The sequence below is a fragment of the Drosophila montana genome, unplaced genomic scaffold, assembly GCF_035044405.1.
Source record: "Drosophila montana isolate Dmon_TW-CO22-7 unplaced genomic scaffold, ASM3504440v1 contig_3833_1, whole genome shotgun sequence".
NCBI lineage: Eukaryota > Metazoa > Arthropoda > Insecta > Diptera > Drosophilidae > Drosophila > Drosophila montana.
In genome coordinates this window covers 2,850,301-2,864,375 of record NW_026998704.1, presented here as the reverse complement: position 1 = coordinate 2,864,375, position 14,075 = coordinate 2,850,301, and the positions used below count along the sequence as shown (strand labels likewise).

The following is a 14,075-nucleotide window of genomic DNA, read 5'->3' as shown; positions in this document are numbered from 1 at the left end:
TGCACGCGCGTTTGCTCTCTGTGCTCCCACACGCGCTCGCACTCACTCTTTCGAGTTTTCTCTGTCTCGTTCAGTCTGGGGGGCCGGAGCTTCGTCAAGTGTGCACTTCTCCTGCGCCGAAAACAGTTATAAATGCTGCCCACGTCGCAGTCGCTGTTGCAGTCGCCGCTGCAGTCGTCGTTGGCAGCAGCAGCGCTCATTTGTGCGCTTAATGACGTCATTATTTTTATTTTAACAACACTCGGCAGCGGGCGGAGCAGCGAGGCGGTAAAATACGACGACGAGTGCGAGCATTTCAATGGTGCATGTTGTGTGTGCGCTGCTCCTGCGCAGTCAACGGCGCTGCTGACGTTTCTCGCGTTTTGTTTCACATATTAGCTGAGACAAGACCACAGGCCAACCAGCCACCCCCTCTCACCCACTCAAACAACCACTCGCTGCTTGCGTCGACGTCGCTTTGACTATGTCTGGTTTTTCGCTCTCGCTCGCGCTCTCTGTCTTTCCCTCTCGCTCCCTCTCTGTTGTGTCTCGCTCGCTTGCTCCTCCAGAGGCTTGGGCCATTTGCTTCGGCTTCGGCAGCGGCTTCGGCAACATTTTTGTTTGCTCGTGTTTGTCGTAAGTCGTCGTTGCCGTCGTCGTCGCCGTCATCGTCATCGTTGTAGTTGTCGTGGTCTGTTGCTGTTGTTGCTGTTGTTGTGGCCGCGCTTTGCTACTTATGTTGATGATTGTTGGGGGTCCAAGCGCCGTTTGTGCGCCACACGTTCATTCAGTCTGTGGACGACTTTGCGCCTGTACGTACCACTCACGCACCGTCACGCTGCTGAGCGCGCATAAGCACACACTCGAACGCGCACACACACAGAAAGCAACGCGTGTGCATTTTTGCATTCCATTGCCGGCGTGTGCCAGGCAGCAACATTTCACAGCTGCAACACTGCAACTGCAACTGCAACTGCAACAGCAGTCTGCAACTGCAGTGCGCAACCTGGCAAAAGTATTCCAAAGATTTCGCGCGCGCTTATCTCAAGAAATCGTCGCGTGTGGCTCAGCAACAAACCAACAAACCAGCAAACAAACAAACAAACAACAACAACTATAAACTGCAACTGCAGCATCTTTGTGTGTGTATGATTTAAAAAGTGCATCAAAATATTCAAATAATTACTCTCAATTCCTGTCCGATCGTTTCGCAGTGTTTTCTTCCCAATAAATTCTTTTCGGTATTTCAATCTTAACTTTGACCTACAGTTCAAGTAAAACTCAGAAAGTGATTTTCGTCTTTGGTGCAATTCTCGATAGAATCTCAAACAAATAAATACCAAAATATCCTAATTAACGTGAAAAAGCAAACAAAAACAAAACAAATAAGAAAAGCTGCAAGTTTTGACACAAATCTGAAAAACTAGAGAGCTCCAGGAAATTCCTAATTGCTGCTTTGATTCTACAAAAAGACGGTAATTAAAAAGAAATATTATGATTAAATACTTAAAAATGCCGCGATACAATGCAATTGTTTAAGAATTATATTTAACAGTGAATCGGTAACTTTGTTTAAATCTAATTTTCACCAGAATGTACATCAACTACACTTCTTTTGTTAAGCTATTGCATTAAAATCTTTGGTAAAAACTGCAAAATCGTAAAGGTTAAATATCAGTTCTTAGTTTGAATCTCATTTTAAACAGAATGCAAACTAACTAGACTTCATTTTGTATAAGAATTCAGTAAAATATCAGGAAAAAATTGAAAAATCTTAAAGGTAAAAGATAAGTTCTTAGCTTGAATCAAATTTTGAAAAGATTTCCTTACAATATTCAGATAAATTTGACAAATTATAAAGGTTAAAGAACAGTTCTTCGCTCGATATCCTTTTTTTACTTTTGGTCTAATATTCTAATAGTTACTTATTTAGGAGATATATTTATCTTGATTTATATTAAATAGAAAATTATTTAAATTGGAATTTCTATTTGAAGCTTCCGCATATCAGTTATTATATGTATATATTCAATGCATCCAATATAATATATTTTTTAATTTATTTAATATTTTATTTTAATTATTAACTCTTTATTTACCATATGATAATTATTATAAAATTTGTGAACTGGTTCACGAACGACTTCAAATAATTCCGAGTTGTACAAAACGGCTCTTGAAATGAAATTTGATATATGTTAGGATTTAGGATTTGTTGACAATATTCGAATCCAGTTCCCTCAATTAGTTTGGGGTTACACGATTCGCTGTGTTTCGTCTGTTTCCAAGTGGTTCATGAATATGTATATGTATTATAAAAATAATGAAGCTGAAGTTAATTTTTTATTAATATTTGAATTCTTTATATGAGAATTCGGTTACTAATGCCACACTTTGCTCTTTCTGGCAGTTCATTAGCTAAATAATATAATTCCTAATGAAATAACTATTTAATTTTTCTCTTCAACTTTTCCAACTTTTGTCTTCTAGTGTGCACTTTTTGAATGCCCATTTAAATCGAGTGTCATGTTGTATTGCTTGGGCAACATCCTAGGCTAATTGCAGTTTAATCAATGAGCAGCTCTTAAAATATCATTAGTGTCAGGCTTATGGCGAGCATTTTCACAGGCGAATAAATTTGCATCTAACGCACTTTAAGAACTGCAGCCAAATGCAAGATTTATGCAAATCTTGGCCTTGACATCGTAATGCAGTAATACAATAAATTGATGTGATTTTTATGCAATGAGATAAAAGCGTTAATAGCATTAATTAAGCATAATTTTCAAGAGGCAAACAACAACAAAATAAATTGCAGCCGCGGCAGCGTTATTAACTCTCGAGTGCAATGCGTTTGGGGCACAAAATGATGCAAGAATATGTTGCCCCAGCTGCGCGAACTCCCACTCCCCCCTCCGTTTGCCATTTGTTTCGAGCACGAAAATAGACGCGGCCATCTAATAATAAAAGTAAATACAATAAATAATAATAAAGCAGGCAGCTAAACTAAACTAATCATATGTTTAGCTACGGACGCAGCGCTGGCAATTTGCAACAATGAGCCGCTCAAATGTATCTGTGAGGTACTAAAATACTAAAATTGCTGACAACAAAAAAACAAACGCAACTCTACACATAAATAGTTTAATGTGCTAAGCCTTGCAAATAATGCCACCCCACGAAAAAAATAAAATAGATATCTAAATATTACAATTGCCATTTGAATGAGTCGCGGACGTTTTGCAAAATACGCGCGCGCCGTTCGCTTGTAAAATGTATCTGCCAGATACAATAAGCAGCAATTCACACCACCAACAACAACAACAACAACAACAACAACTACAATGGCATTAGTAATAATCAGTTTCATTTGGCAGTCGCCGCCAACCTGCGCGTTACATTTTTCCCAGTGTGTCCAAGCTCCACAAATTATCGTTTGCATCTGTATCTGTATCTGTATCTGTATCTGTATCTGTAACTGGCTACAAAGTATCTATAGGGTATGCGCTCGACTCGAGCACTCCGCTTGCGTTTTTTGCATTGTTCGCCGCTGCCGCTTGGCTCGTTCATTTAATTAAATATAATTAGCTGCATTAATTGCAAATTAATACAGAGTTTAGTTTGCATTGTTGCCAAGTGGGGGGGCCGGATGGGGCAGCTCAGGCTGCAACTCGTTTTCCACGGCTAGTTATCGCGTAATTATTTAGTTGGCCCGACTGTTTAGAGATTCGTAGCACATAAATTTATGCGCCAGCCGCTTGAAAATTACATCCCAATGACACTCGGAGGAACCTAATTTTAATTCGCATTTTCTCAATTCTCAATTCTTGAGCATTTGCATGTAATGAGTTTATCAGTTTTATTCTATTTTTACACGCTAATTAAGCGATTCGTTTGTTTTTTAACAACGTTTTCACAGCAGCTTTTTCTTTTTTGATTATTTTGTTGCATTTTCCAGTTGAACTGGAAAAGATCGAGGGTAAAAAGCCGTCGGTGCGGTTGAGAGTTATAAAGGTAAAGGTGGTTATCTAAATAAATATAAATATTAATTGATTTTGAAACAATTTTTTTTTTAAGCTAAATTCATATATGTGGAAAACACTAGCTTGCTAAAATTGTCGGTAAATGTGGTTTGTCGGCTTGGATCAGGTTTAAAACATTTGCTCAAGCTATTCAAAATGTACAGGATTTTGAATTAGATCGATATTTTAAACTTAAGTGAGAACTAATCTATTAAAATGCCGATTTCTCATGCTACATTTTAATATTTAGGCTATTGCATTGGCAGCTTCATGCATTTCCAATTCTAAGAAATTTTGGAAGTTTTAGATGGATAGATAGATAGATAGGTAGATGGATAAATTAACAGATTATTAGATTGATAGATTGATAGATAAATAGATTGATAGATTGCTAGATGATCAGATAGGTAGATAGGAAGATATTTGGATATATAGATTGATAGATAGATAGAAAAATTAATAGGTAGATAAGTAGATAGATAGATTGATAGATAGATAGACAGATTTAAAAATATAAATTATACAATACAAGAAATCATAATAATTTTCAAGAGAGTTTGGCTCAGAATTATTGTTATTATTTATATTAAGACATCTTTTATATTCATATAGATTTCATCTATATAAATAATTATTATGTGATATACATATTTATACTTAATTATGTATTAACAAAGTGTTAAAATTTGTATTACCAATCATCCATTTTTATCAAAAATGTATAAAAAAGCGAGATGTTTGGGATATCCTCGGCACGCCGAACACCTAATACTCTTATAAACATTTCCCATTTTCAGATATTTGGGAATAGAGAAGCTCGTAAATGTTAAGTTTAATGAAATTAGAACAAATGAGAAAAGAATATTTTGCCAAGCAATAACCGATCGATCGTTCCTTGTCCCTAAATCATTCAGTGATCCGATGTTGATAAGATTTCGCATATATATTAAGAGCGTAGTGAAGCTACCTAATGCCTAGTTTGGTCAAGATACCATAATGAGAGACTAGTTCGCATAGAAAGAGACAGACGGACAGTCGACTGTTGATGTAGATCCAGAATATATATACTTTATGCAGTTACACATTTCATGACAAAATTGTAGTACCCTCTACAAGGGTATAGAAAGACACCCAAACCAAAGACAGTATAAACAATTAGTGTTTATATTGTGTGTTGTCTAAACCGAAGGTTGCGGGTTCGATATTCGCGGAAAATATATTTGTGTGCCTAAATATTTGTAGCCACAATATGTGCAATGTGCATTCACTGTAAATGCTACTGCACATACGTATAGCCTGATTAAAACATTTTTCAAAGATATTTTAATGATATTGCGCATCATCAGAGAAATCCATTAAAGTCGTGTGTCCGAATGTTCGCCTGTTGCTGCAGCTCGCCAAGTTTTAATGCATAAATTGCAGCACGAAAAATTACAAAGCAAAGAAAACCAACAATTATTAGATATTAAATTAAAATTAAAAGTTGTTGTTGCTGCTCTCCAGGTTGTTGTTTTTGTTGTTGCTGCGGTTGTTGTAGTTGTTGCTGCTTTTTTATGACAAACGGATGACGAACGCATAAAAATGCTGCAAGTGCGGCACAAGAAACGGCTACGAAAATCAGCAAACAGGCAGCAGACATTAAAAATAACCAAAAGCCAGCGACAATTGCGATCCGCCTGACTTGCCCCACTCCCCACTGCCCCCTCCGCCCCTGGACAACTGTGGTGCCCCGCCGCCCTCGTCGGCTAGCGCCTCATCCGGCGTCACGTTGTCACTTTAAGTAGGCAAATCGTAAAAGCCGCCAACACAAAATAAAAGGCAGCAGAAAGAAGAAGAAGAAGAAGAAGAAGAAAAAGTGCGTAATTATGTGCAGATATTTTGGCGTGCAGCTGGCTAAAACCGCCCACCGGCTAATGAGCTGCAACTCCGCCCCCGACTCCCCTCCCCACCTTGCCGCATGCGTGCATCATGAGATCTCCCGAAACATGTAACTCAACCTGGCCAAGTGCACAGAGGGTCTTCAGATTAAACAAAATTAAAAAGAATAATTACTGCTCGTAAATGCATGCGAAAGGCAAGGAACGAGGCGAGTCGGAGCAGGAGCCGGGGGAGGAGTCGGAGCAGGAGCCGGGGGAGGAGTCGGAGCAGGAGCATCTTAAAAGGATTTTCGGCTTTTGATGTGCGGCCAATTTACAAGCTGAGAGGTTTTTATGCTTGCATTTTTATTACGGGCTTGTGGGCGGCGCCCAGGAAATGCGTTTCTGCCAGCATTTCAAATGTGAAAAGGAAAACGTACGCAAAACAGGCTAAAAATGTTATTAAAGTATATGTTAAGGGGAAGAAGCAGAAGTTAGTTTAATTTAGTTTTGTTCTTAATTAGATTTGTACTCATAACAATGCTTAAAAACATACATACATATTTTTTTGTTGACTGAAGAAATGTTTGGTATAGGGCTATTATATTCAATTTTAGAAGAGCGAGTGCTAGGAGAAGATGGGTTGGAATAAAAGACTTATTCCATTAGGAATCGAGTTGATGGAATAGTCAAAGTAGGAGCTGAGAACTCTTGAGTTCTTCTGAACTTTCCTTGAAAAGTTGTATTGCACAAAATATAGAATTTTTGAAAACAATATCCCAATAATAACACATATTACTAATCCTACTTCACAAAATATATCCACAATTATATCATTTCTGAAACAAAGAAATATCTAGTTTCAAATTATTTCACCATAAGCAAAACTTATGCATTTATGTATTTTGTGAAATTGAACCAATTCCCATATCTTACTCAATTTAGATTTAGCTGCTTAACGTTTTTTTAAAGTACTGATTGCAATAAGCTATGAGCCACAGTAAATCCATGCAGTTAAAGGTCAACTCGACTCTTAATCTAATCAAGAATATAGTCGAATTATTGATATAATGAGCAATTGCTCTATATTGTATTTTTTGTCTGCATATAACTATTTCTACCCATTACATAAAGCCTTGAGGATTTTGAAGAACTATTTTGCATTGCATATTCCTAAGTACCTCAGTGGAGCTCATATAACGGTTAAGTTTTTAATTAAGTTGAGCCTTTGTTAATCGCACGATTCAGATGCCACAACTCTGGAGCAATGCCACTCGCCGCAAGTGCCTCAACTCGCATGCCTCAAAGCCCACACGAAAAATGCCCGAAAACTTTCTGCGACGGTCCAAAGTGCTAAATGCACAGAATGTCCACTTCTACACGCTCATTTAATAATGAACAATAATGAACAGTAATAATAATCAACACAAAACGTGCAAAGAGAGAAAGATACGCACACATACACACACACGCTCACACACACACACACACACTCACACGCAGTTTGCAAACGAATTTTTATCAACGAACGCGCATCATTTCAATTAAGAAAATGTCACAAGTGTCCAAATGGAAACGGCACACGGCCAGCTGCCCCGATCCTCGTCTCTCTGTCCATCTCTCACGCTCTGGCCAGGCGTCGCAGACACGCAAAGAGCGGCATCAAGGCACGAAATGAGAGCGAGAGAGAGAGACCGTTTGATCATGAGATGCGCTGTTCGTCTTCTGATGCGCACTTTCATTTCAACTAGCGCCGGGCCCCCACTTCGTCCCTACACCACCAATAAATTGCCCTGATCGCTCTTCATCTCTTCCCTCATACCCCTGCCCCCTCACACCCAACCACTGCCGCACAAGCAGCCAACATTTTAATGGCTTAGTTTTTGGAGCCATTTTCTATAATTAATGCGAATTGTCACACGCTAGAAATGCCTTCGATTCGCCTTCACTTCTAATTCATTACATTCGGTTATTGTTGTTATTATTGTTTTTGCTCATTCTTAATTAGCAATTAAATAATTTATGCTTTGCGTTTTCACTTCGGCGCATTCCAGCAATGAGCGAGACCTTAAAACCAAACATGAAACCATAATTAATTTTTTCCTCATTTTTTTTTGTTGGTCGTTTTGTAACCAAAAAGTATTTTGCTCAATTAACAATTAAAGTTCTTCATAGCCCATTGCGTGTGTCAAAGTGCCCAACGCACCAAGTTCCTATAGACTATATCAAGAGCGACATTCTTAAGGGGTGAATTTTGGTAGCCAGCCGCTTGCTTGATGGATGGATATCAGATAAATGTCAATGATTATGTAAGTGTCTCGTGTTTTCCAACAAACTGCAGATCTGAGGGTCCGAAGCTAATTAAAAGTGCAGAAAGAATAACAAGCTGATAAATATAGATAGATAGATAAAGATATAGAAGGATAAGTGAACATTTTTAAATTGATTTATCCGATAATGTTGAGTGTATTAGCATAATGTAAAGTATCCATCCTTCAAATGAGCTTTTTTTTATAATATTTTACTTAGCTTTACTTTAACTCTTACTTTTTTACTTATGACAAAACCCGCAAGATAACTATTATTAAAATATAATTGCCCAAAACTGGTTAAGTGTGAGTTTATTAACTAAGAAAATCAAGAAATGAGATGACTTTTCTTTTAAGTTTATTAACTAAGAAAATCTTGTAATTAGACAATTTATTCATTTTTTTTTTGAGTTTATCAATTAAGAAAAACGTTGAATTAGGGAATATTTTAATATCAAAACGAAACATACCAAAGAGAAATTTCTAAGAATTTCCAGCAGCACATTAAATAGCAATTAAAATATAATTTGGGTTCTACTAAGCATTACTCGTAAAACTGTTCCGGAGTATTCCTCTTAAGAATTCCACAAATAAGTATCTAAACAAAGATTACAAGGTTAGCAGATAAATAAAAAAGAAATAAATTTAATAAAGAGCTCACTTCTTTCGCCCCTTGGAGCCTTTACATGCCACAAGCCCCGCGGCACAAGCTGCTTAGCCACTTTGGCCATAAAAATGTAACACCTGCTTATCTGCAGTGCAGCCCCATACTCCCCCTCTGACAGTCAAAAGGAAACAATACACCCCGGACCTAACCCAAAAAGCTCCCGACCCCAAACACACACACACACAAACACACTCATGCACATACACAGACAGGGGCAAACTAAACCGCAAGCAACGCAAAGCAACCAAAAACATTTCTCAAGCGGACTGAGAGAGAGAAAAAAAGTATATGCGAAGGTTGGTGGAAAACCTGACCTAACCCCAAGCTGGAGCTGGCGCAAATACCGTAAAAACACTTTACGGAATTTCTCAACGCCTGGTAAGCCATGGCACGGGCGTAAAATCAACCCCAAAACTTAACCAAAGTAACTCCAAAGCGAAGTCGTTAAAGTTGCCGCCAACTGCCGACGGCAAAAGAATCAAAGCGGAGCGAGAAAGAGAGAGCGAGAGTGAGAGTGAGAGAGCGAAAGCGGACTGTGCCAAAAATCTTTAAAAACATTTAACGGATTTGGGGCCCCGCCGCCTTTTTGTGGGCGTTGGCAATGTTTTCATTTTACATGCATTATCCTGGCCACCAAAGTGTTGACATTAAAATAATAATTTTAATTGCTTCAAATAACACAAAGTCCTTTTTTTTCCTGCCCAACGACTTTGACCCTTGCGAAACTCCTTTTTTTTGGCAGGCATGTGTGCCAAACGGATGAAGTGCAGGTCCGTGTGTGGCTGTGTGTGCCATGTGTGTGGGTCTATTTAAACACAAAGGGTAATTAACATTTTTCTTGCCCAGGCTCAGCCAAAGGATAAGCAGCTTGTTCTGCAGCCCAAAGTCAAAATGAGCTGCGGACTCCAGGATATGCATAGCTAGAAAAAAAGGACCACACATTACGAGTCCTTTGGCTTGTTGGGTACGGTACGGTTCGGTTTTTTTTTTGCGGTTTTCGCATTTGGTTTAACTTGGCTGGTTGTAATGCCTTTGGGGTCTACTCAGTTTTTCAACACGCTCGTGTGTGTGTGGGTGTGTATGTTGTGTGTTGTGTGCAGCGACCGCCTTTCAACACCTTTAGCTAAGCGTGAATTAAGTGCTTGAGATTTTGCAACACTTAATACAAACAAATTTGCAGTGTGTCCCGTGCCCCATCGCATGCAACATGTGGCAATCTGTCGGTCACTCTCTCTCTCTTTCTCTCTCTCTCTGTCTCTCACTGTCCATTCTCCGTGTCTTGCAGTTAATTGCGCAATTAGCTCGACAGTTGTCAGTAGCATGTGACGACTGCGACATGTCTCATTAACTGGGCAGATGTTACTTCAGCTTCTCCTCGGACTCTCGTGTACTTCTATATGTGTTGCCAGCAATAGTATGTCAAGAGGAGCGACAGTTTTAATTGCGTTTAATTAACAAAAATTAAACGAAAAACACTAAAAAGAAGACGATACGAAACTGAAAACCGCCAAACGAAAGGGGGCTTATAGACAATATTCTCTTCGGGCCTATGCGCTTTCACACATTTTCCAAGTTGAAGAAGGCTTGCACAAAATATCGAAACCGAATTTGTAAATGTTTCCGATAACTTTGTTTGACTTATTTGATATGTTATATTATTTTTTTGTTTGTTTGTTGTTTTCAAGATGTTATGTTCTTAGGCATATTTGAGTATGGAGCTGTTAATTTTATATATCCTTGGGGCTTACCTTATTAAAAGTATGAATTAAGATAGTTCTTAAAGGTTTCGGTAATTAATATATCGTGCAGATTCTTAGATAGTTTAGAGAGTATTTAAGATATTAGATTTTTAACTAGGATTCTTTAGTTATAAACATTCTTTGCTTGCAGTTATTCAACTTTGTTTAACATTTTGAATAATTTGTTATTTCATTATGATTTCATCAAAGTTTACCTACTTTAACTTTATATCTATATATATAGCTGTTTGTCCTGACGGACTGATTGACTGACTAATTGACTGGTGATCAACGCACAGCCCAAACCCAAAATACAATCATATTTATATATATATCTTAAGTGTTTTTCTTTAGTATTCTCCTTTGGCTTTGGTATCTCATTGGATTTCTCTCTGGTTTATGTTTTCCCTCCTAGTTGCAAGTATAAACAATTGACACCTTCAACTATTCATCTCATCTTCACATTGACTCCACCTCAACCACACTCGTGGTTGAGGGAACAGCTGTTTCTGGTTTTGGCCATCTTCCGTTTATGCGCTCCCAACTGAAACTCGCTTTATTCTGGCCTGGGCACGATTAACTACATAAACAGCAGCAAACAGTAGCCTTAATTGTTTCGCACTTAATCAAAATGAGCAGCTCTAGACAGGGCCAGAGGGTCGATGGGTGGGGTGGGGTGGGGTGGGTGACTGTTGAATACCGAGCCAGGTCTATCCCGCAGCCGTATCTATCAAAGGCTGCCCTTGCCATGGCAAAATGTTTAACCCAAAGTTGCACAAAAGCGTTTCATAGATACTGTGAAGGATGTAGTTGTTGTTCTTGTTGTTGTTGTTGTGAAAAAGCAAAAAATTGAAAACTAAAGAGCAACTTGGGGCGCACGCCAGTCAGGAAAAGGGACACACGGCCAGAGGACAGACAAACGACGACGACGACGACGACATCAACACCCGGGCAATGTGAAAAGAAAAACGTTTTATGAGCTCATTCACAAAAAGGGACACACAGATACACACACACACAGGCAGCGAGACAGACCCACAAAAGGAGCTGTTTCGCAGGACAAAACAACCTGTTGCATATTTCAGCACAAATTTGCCAAAGTGGCAGCACTTTTTTTTTATAGCAAATGTTACGCCAGGTTTTAGGTGGGAGCGGGGCGTGGCGTGCCCCAACTCGTGTGCCAAAATTATTTGTTAAAACATCAACACGAAGGGAGTTCTTCCTCTTTTTTTTCGGCTCTTTTGTGTTTAAGATTTGTAAACGGGCGGGGCAGAGAGTTGGCTAAAATCTTTTGCTGCATGCCTCTGGTGTCCTGCTTTTTGAGCTGCCTGCCAAGTGTCTGTAATTTTTCTTTTAGTGGGTGTTTTAATAGAGTTTTCCCATTTGACTTGCTGTTTGCCTGTGTGTGTGTGTGTGGGTGTGCGGCACTGTGGGCGTTTTAAGTGCGCCTAATGGGCCACTTGAATGCTGCTGCCAGTGGCAAGTTGAGAAATCAGTTGGTGGCTACAACTTGTGTGTGGCTGGTATGCAGGAGCCGTGCCACGTTGACTGAAATTGAAGCTGAAGGTCAAGAACTGTACCTGTGAGGTGAGCGACTGAGATACTAATAGACTTCGCCTTGGCAGTTAGAATTGATGGCTTGAGTGTGCTTTTACTGACGTGTGTTTGAGGGGCTGTCAAATGGCAGTTTCCAGACGTGGACGTTATTTACAAACAGTTTTAGAGAAGTTTCTGGAAGAAAGGAATAAATATTCTTTATATATACCCATTAAAAATCGGTGTTTTTTTCGAATTTTACATAATGATATAATATAATTTACGGTTTTTCTTTTATTTTTTTTCAATAAACTTCTGTTTGTTTAATAAACGTTAAATATACTAATCTATCTTTATATATCCTCATTAAAAATTTGGTGTTTGTATGGAATTCTTTAATAAACCTGATTTAATGTTTTTGTTTTTATTATTGCCTTGTACATTATAATTTTGTCATGAAATGAGTAACACATATAATAAGGCATCTCCGACCCAATAATCTATATATATTCTTGATCAGCATCAATAACCGAGTCGATATATCCATGTCCGTCTGCCCATCTTATTATCTATTACCAATTAAATATACATATATTATATATATCTAGTTATTTTTAGTGGCTTAACAATTTAATTAAAATATAGAAAATGTACAATATTAAAGCAAATTTATTAACCAATCATATTTACTAACATTTTATTTACAAATTTAATATTAGGCAATATTATTTATTTTATAAATTTCTCTATCTTGCATTTATGTATGTTTGTCATATTTCTTCTAAAGTTTTTGCATTACCTTTTTATCTATGCATTAACATTGTTAAATTAATTATTTATTCATTATCAAAAAGTTTACTTACAATAGCAACTCTAACATTTCAATTGCATACTTCATTTAAATAATTAGTTTTTTTTTAAATGATGTTTAATATAAAATTATAATTTAACCACATGCCTCAATTGATTCCATAAAAACCGCCCCATCTCAATACTTGCCGTGTTTTTGCTTAGCTTTGTCTTTGGGGCTTTGCTTTTCCGCTTCTTTTTCAGCTGCTTGTCATGCCGACACCAGCAACAACAACTGCAACAACAACAGCAACAGCAACAGCAACAACAACAACAGTAACAGCGACAGTAACAGCGACAACAACAATAACAACTCTTACACTCGCGTCTGTCACATTAAGACGACAGTGGCGTCGCCGCCGACGTCGACGTTGCGCCTTGGCAGTGCTGTGCGCCTGCTGCTTTTAGCCAAGTAACCCAGCGAAGGCGACGCCTGTTGCGCCAAACTGTTGGCCAAGTTGAGATACAGACTCGGGCGGAATCGCACAGCCGTGGCCGTGGCCAAGACGTCTAAGCTGAGGCGGCATTTGAGGCTTTAACAACTTTATAAGTTGTTTTCTTTTCCCGCAGTCGTTGTCGTTGTTCTTGTTGTTGTTGTTGTTGTTGTTGCTGCTGCTTTTTGTGCGCATCTTCGTCAGGCGTGTGACGTCACGTGGCTGCGGTTGCTGCTGCTGCTGATTTTTCGCACGCTTTTTGCTGTTTGTCTGCTGCCGCCGTTTGCTGCGCTGCTGTTAATGCGGCGACGTCCACTTGGCGTGTGTGTGTGTCTGTTTGCCTTGCCCGTGTATAGTGTGCGAGTGTGTGGCTGTGTGCGAGTGTTTTTCATACAAACTTAGTCGCAATCTGTGTGCAATCTTCGCCAGCGTCGCCGCCGCCTTCCATTCATGAACTTTGTTTGCTTCATTCATAAGCAAAACACAAAAAAAAAGGAAAAAAAAAACGAACAAACAAAAAAAAAACCGCGAACGCTGAGCGCCATTTTTGGCGTCGTATTCGTGCTTTATTTATGGTTTGTTATGGCCGACTCGGTCGATTGATGTGCCCGATTAGCAGGTCGAAGCAACCAGTTACAGTTACATTTGCCGTTTCAGCTGAGCGAAGGTAAAAACTTATCTAAA

General features: G+C 38.7%; 1 protein-coding gene across 4 annotated transcripts in view; it reads left to right on the top strand.

Moving 5' to 3' along the window:
- Window positions 1–1,295: 1,295 nt before the first annotated feature.
- The window catches only part of pdm3 (pou domain motif 3), a 93,746-nt gene continuing 80,966 nt past the window's right edge, over window positions 1,296–14,075 (top strand). For all 4 annotated transcript variants that reach the window (XM_064695875.1, XM_064695874.1, XM_064695873.1 and 1 more), the window contains exon 1: window positions 1,296–1,454. The gene's annotated coding sequence lies outside the window, so the exon portion shown is untranslated. The remainder of the gene's footprint in view (window positions 1,455–14,075) is intronic.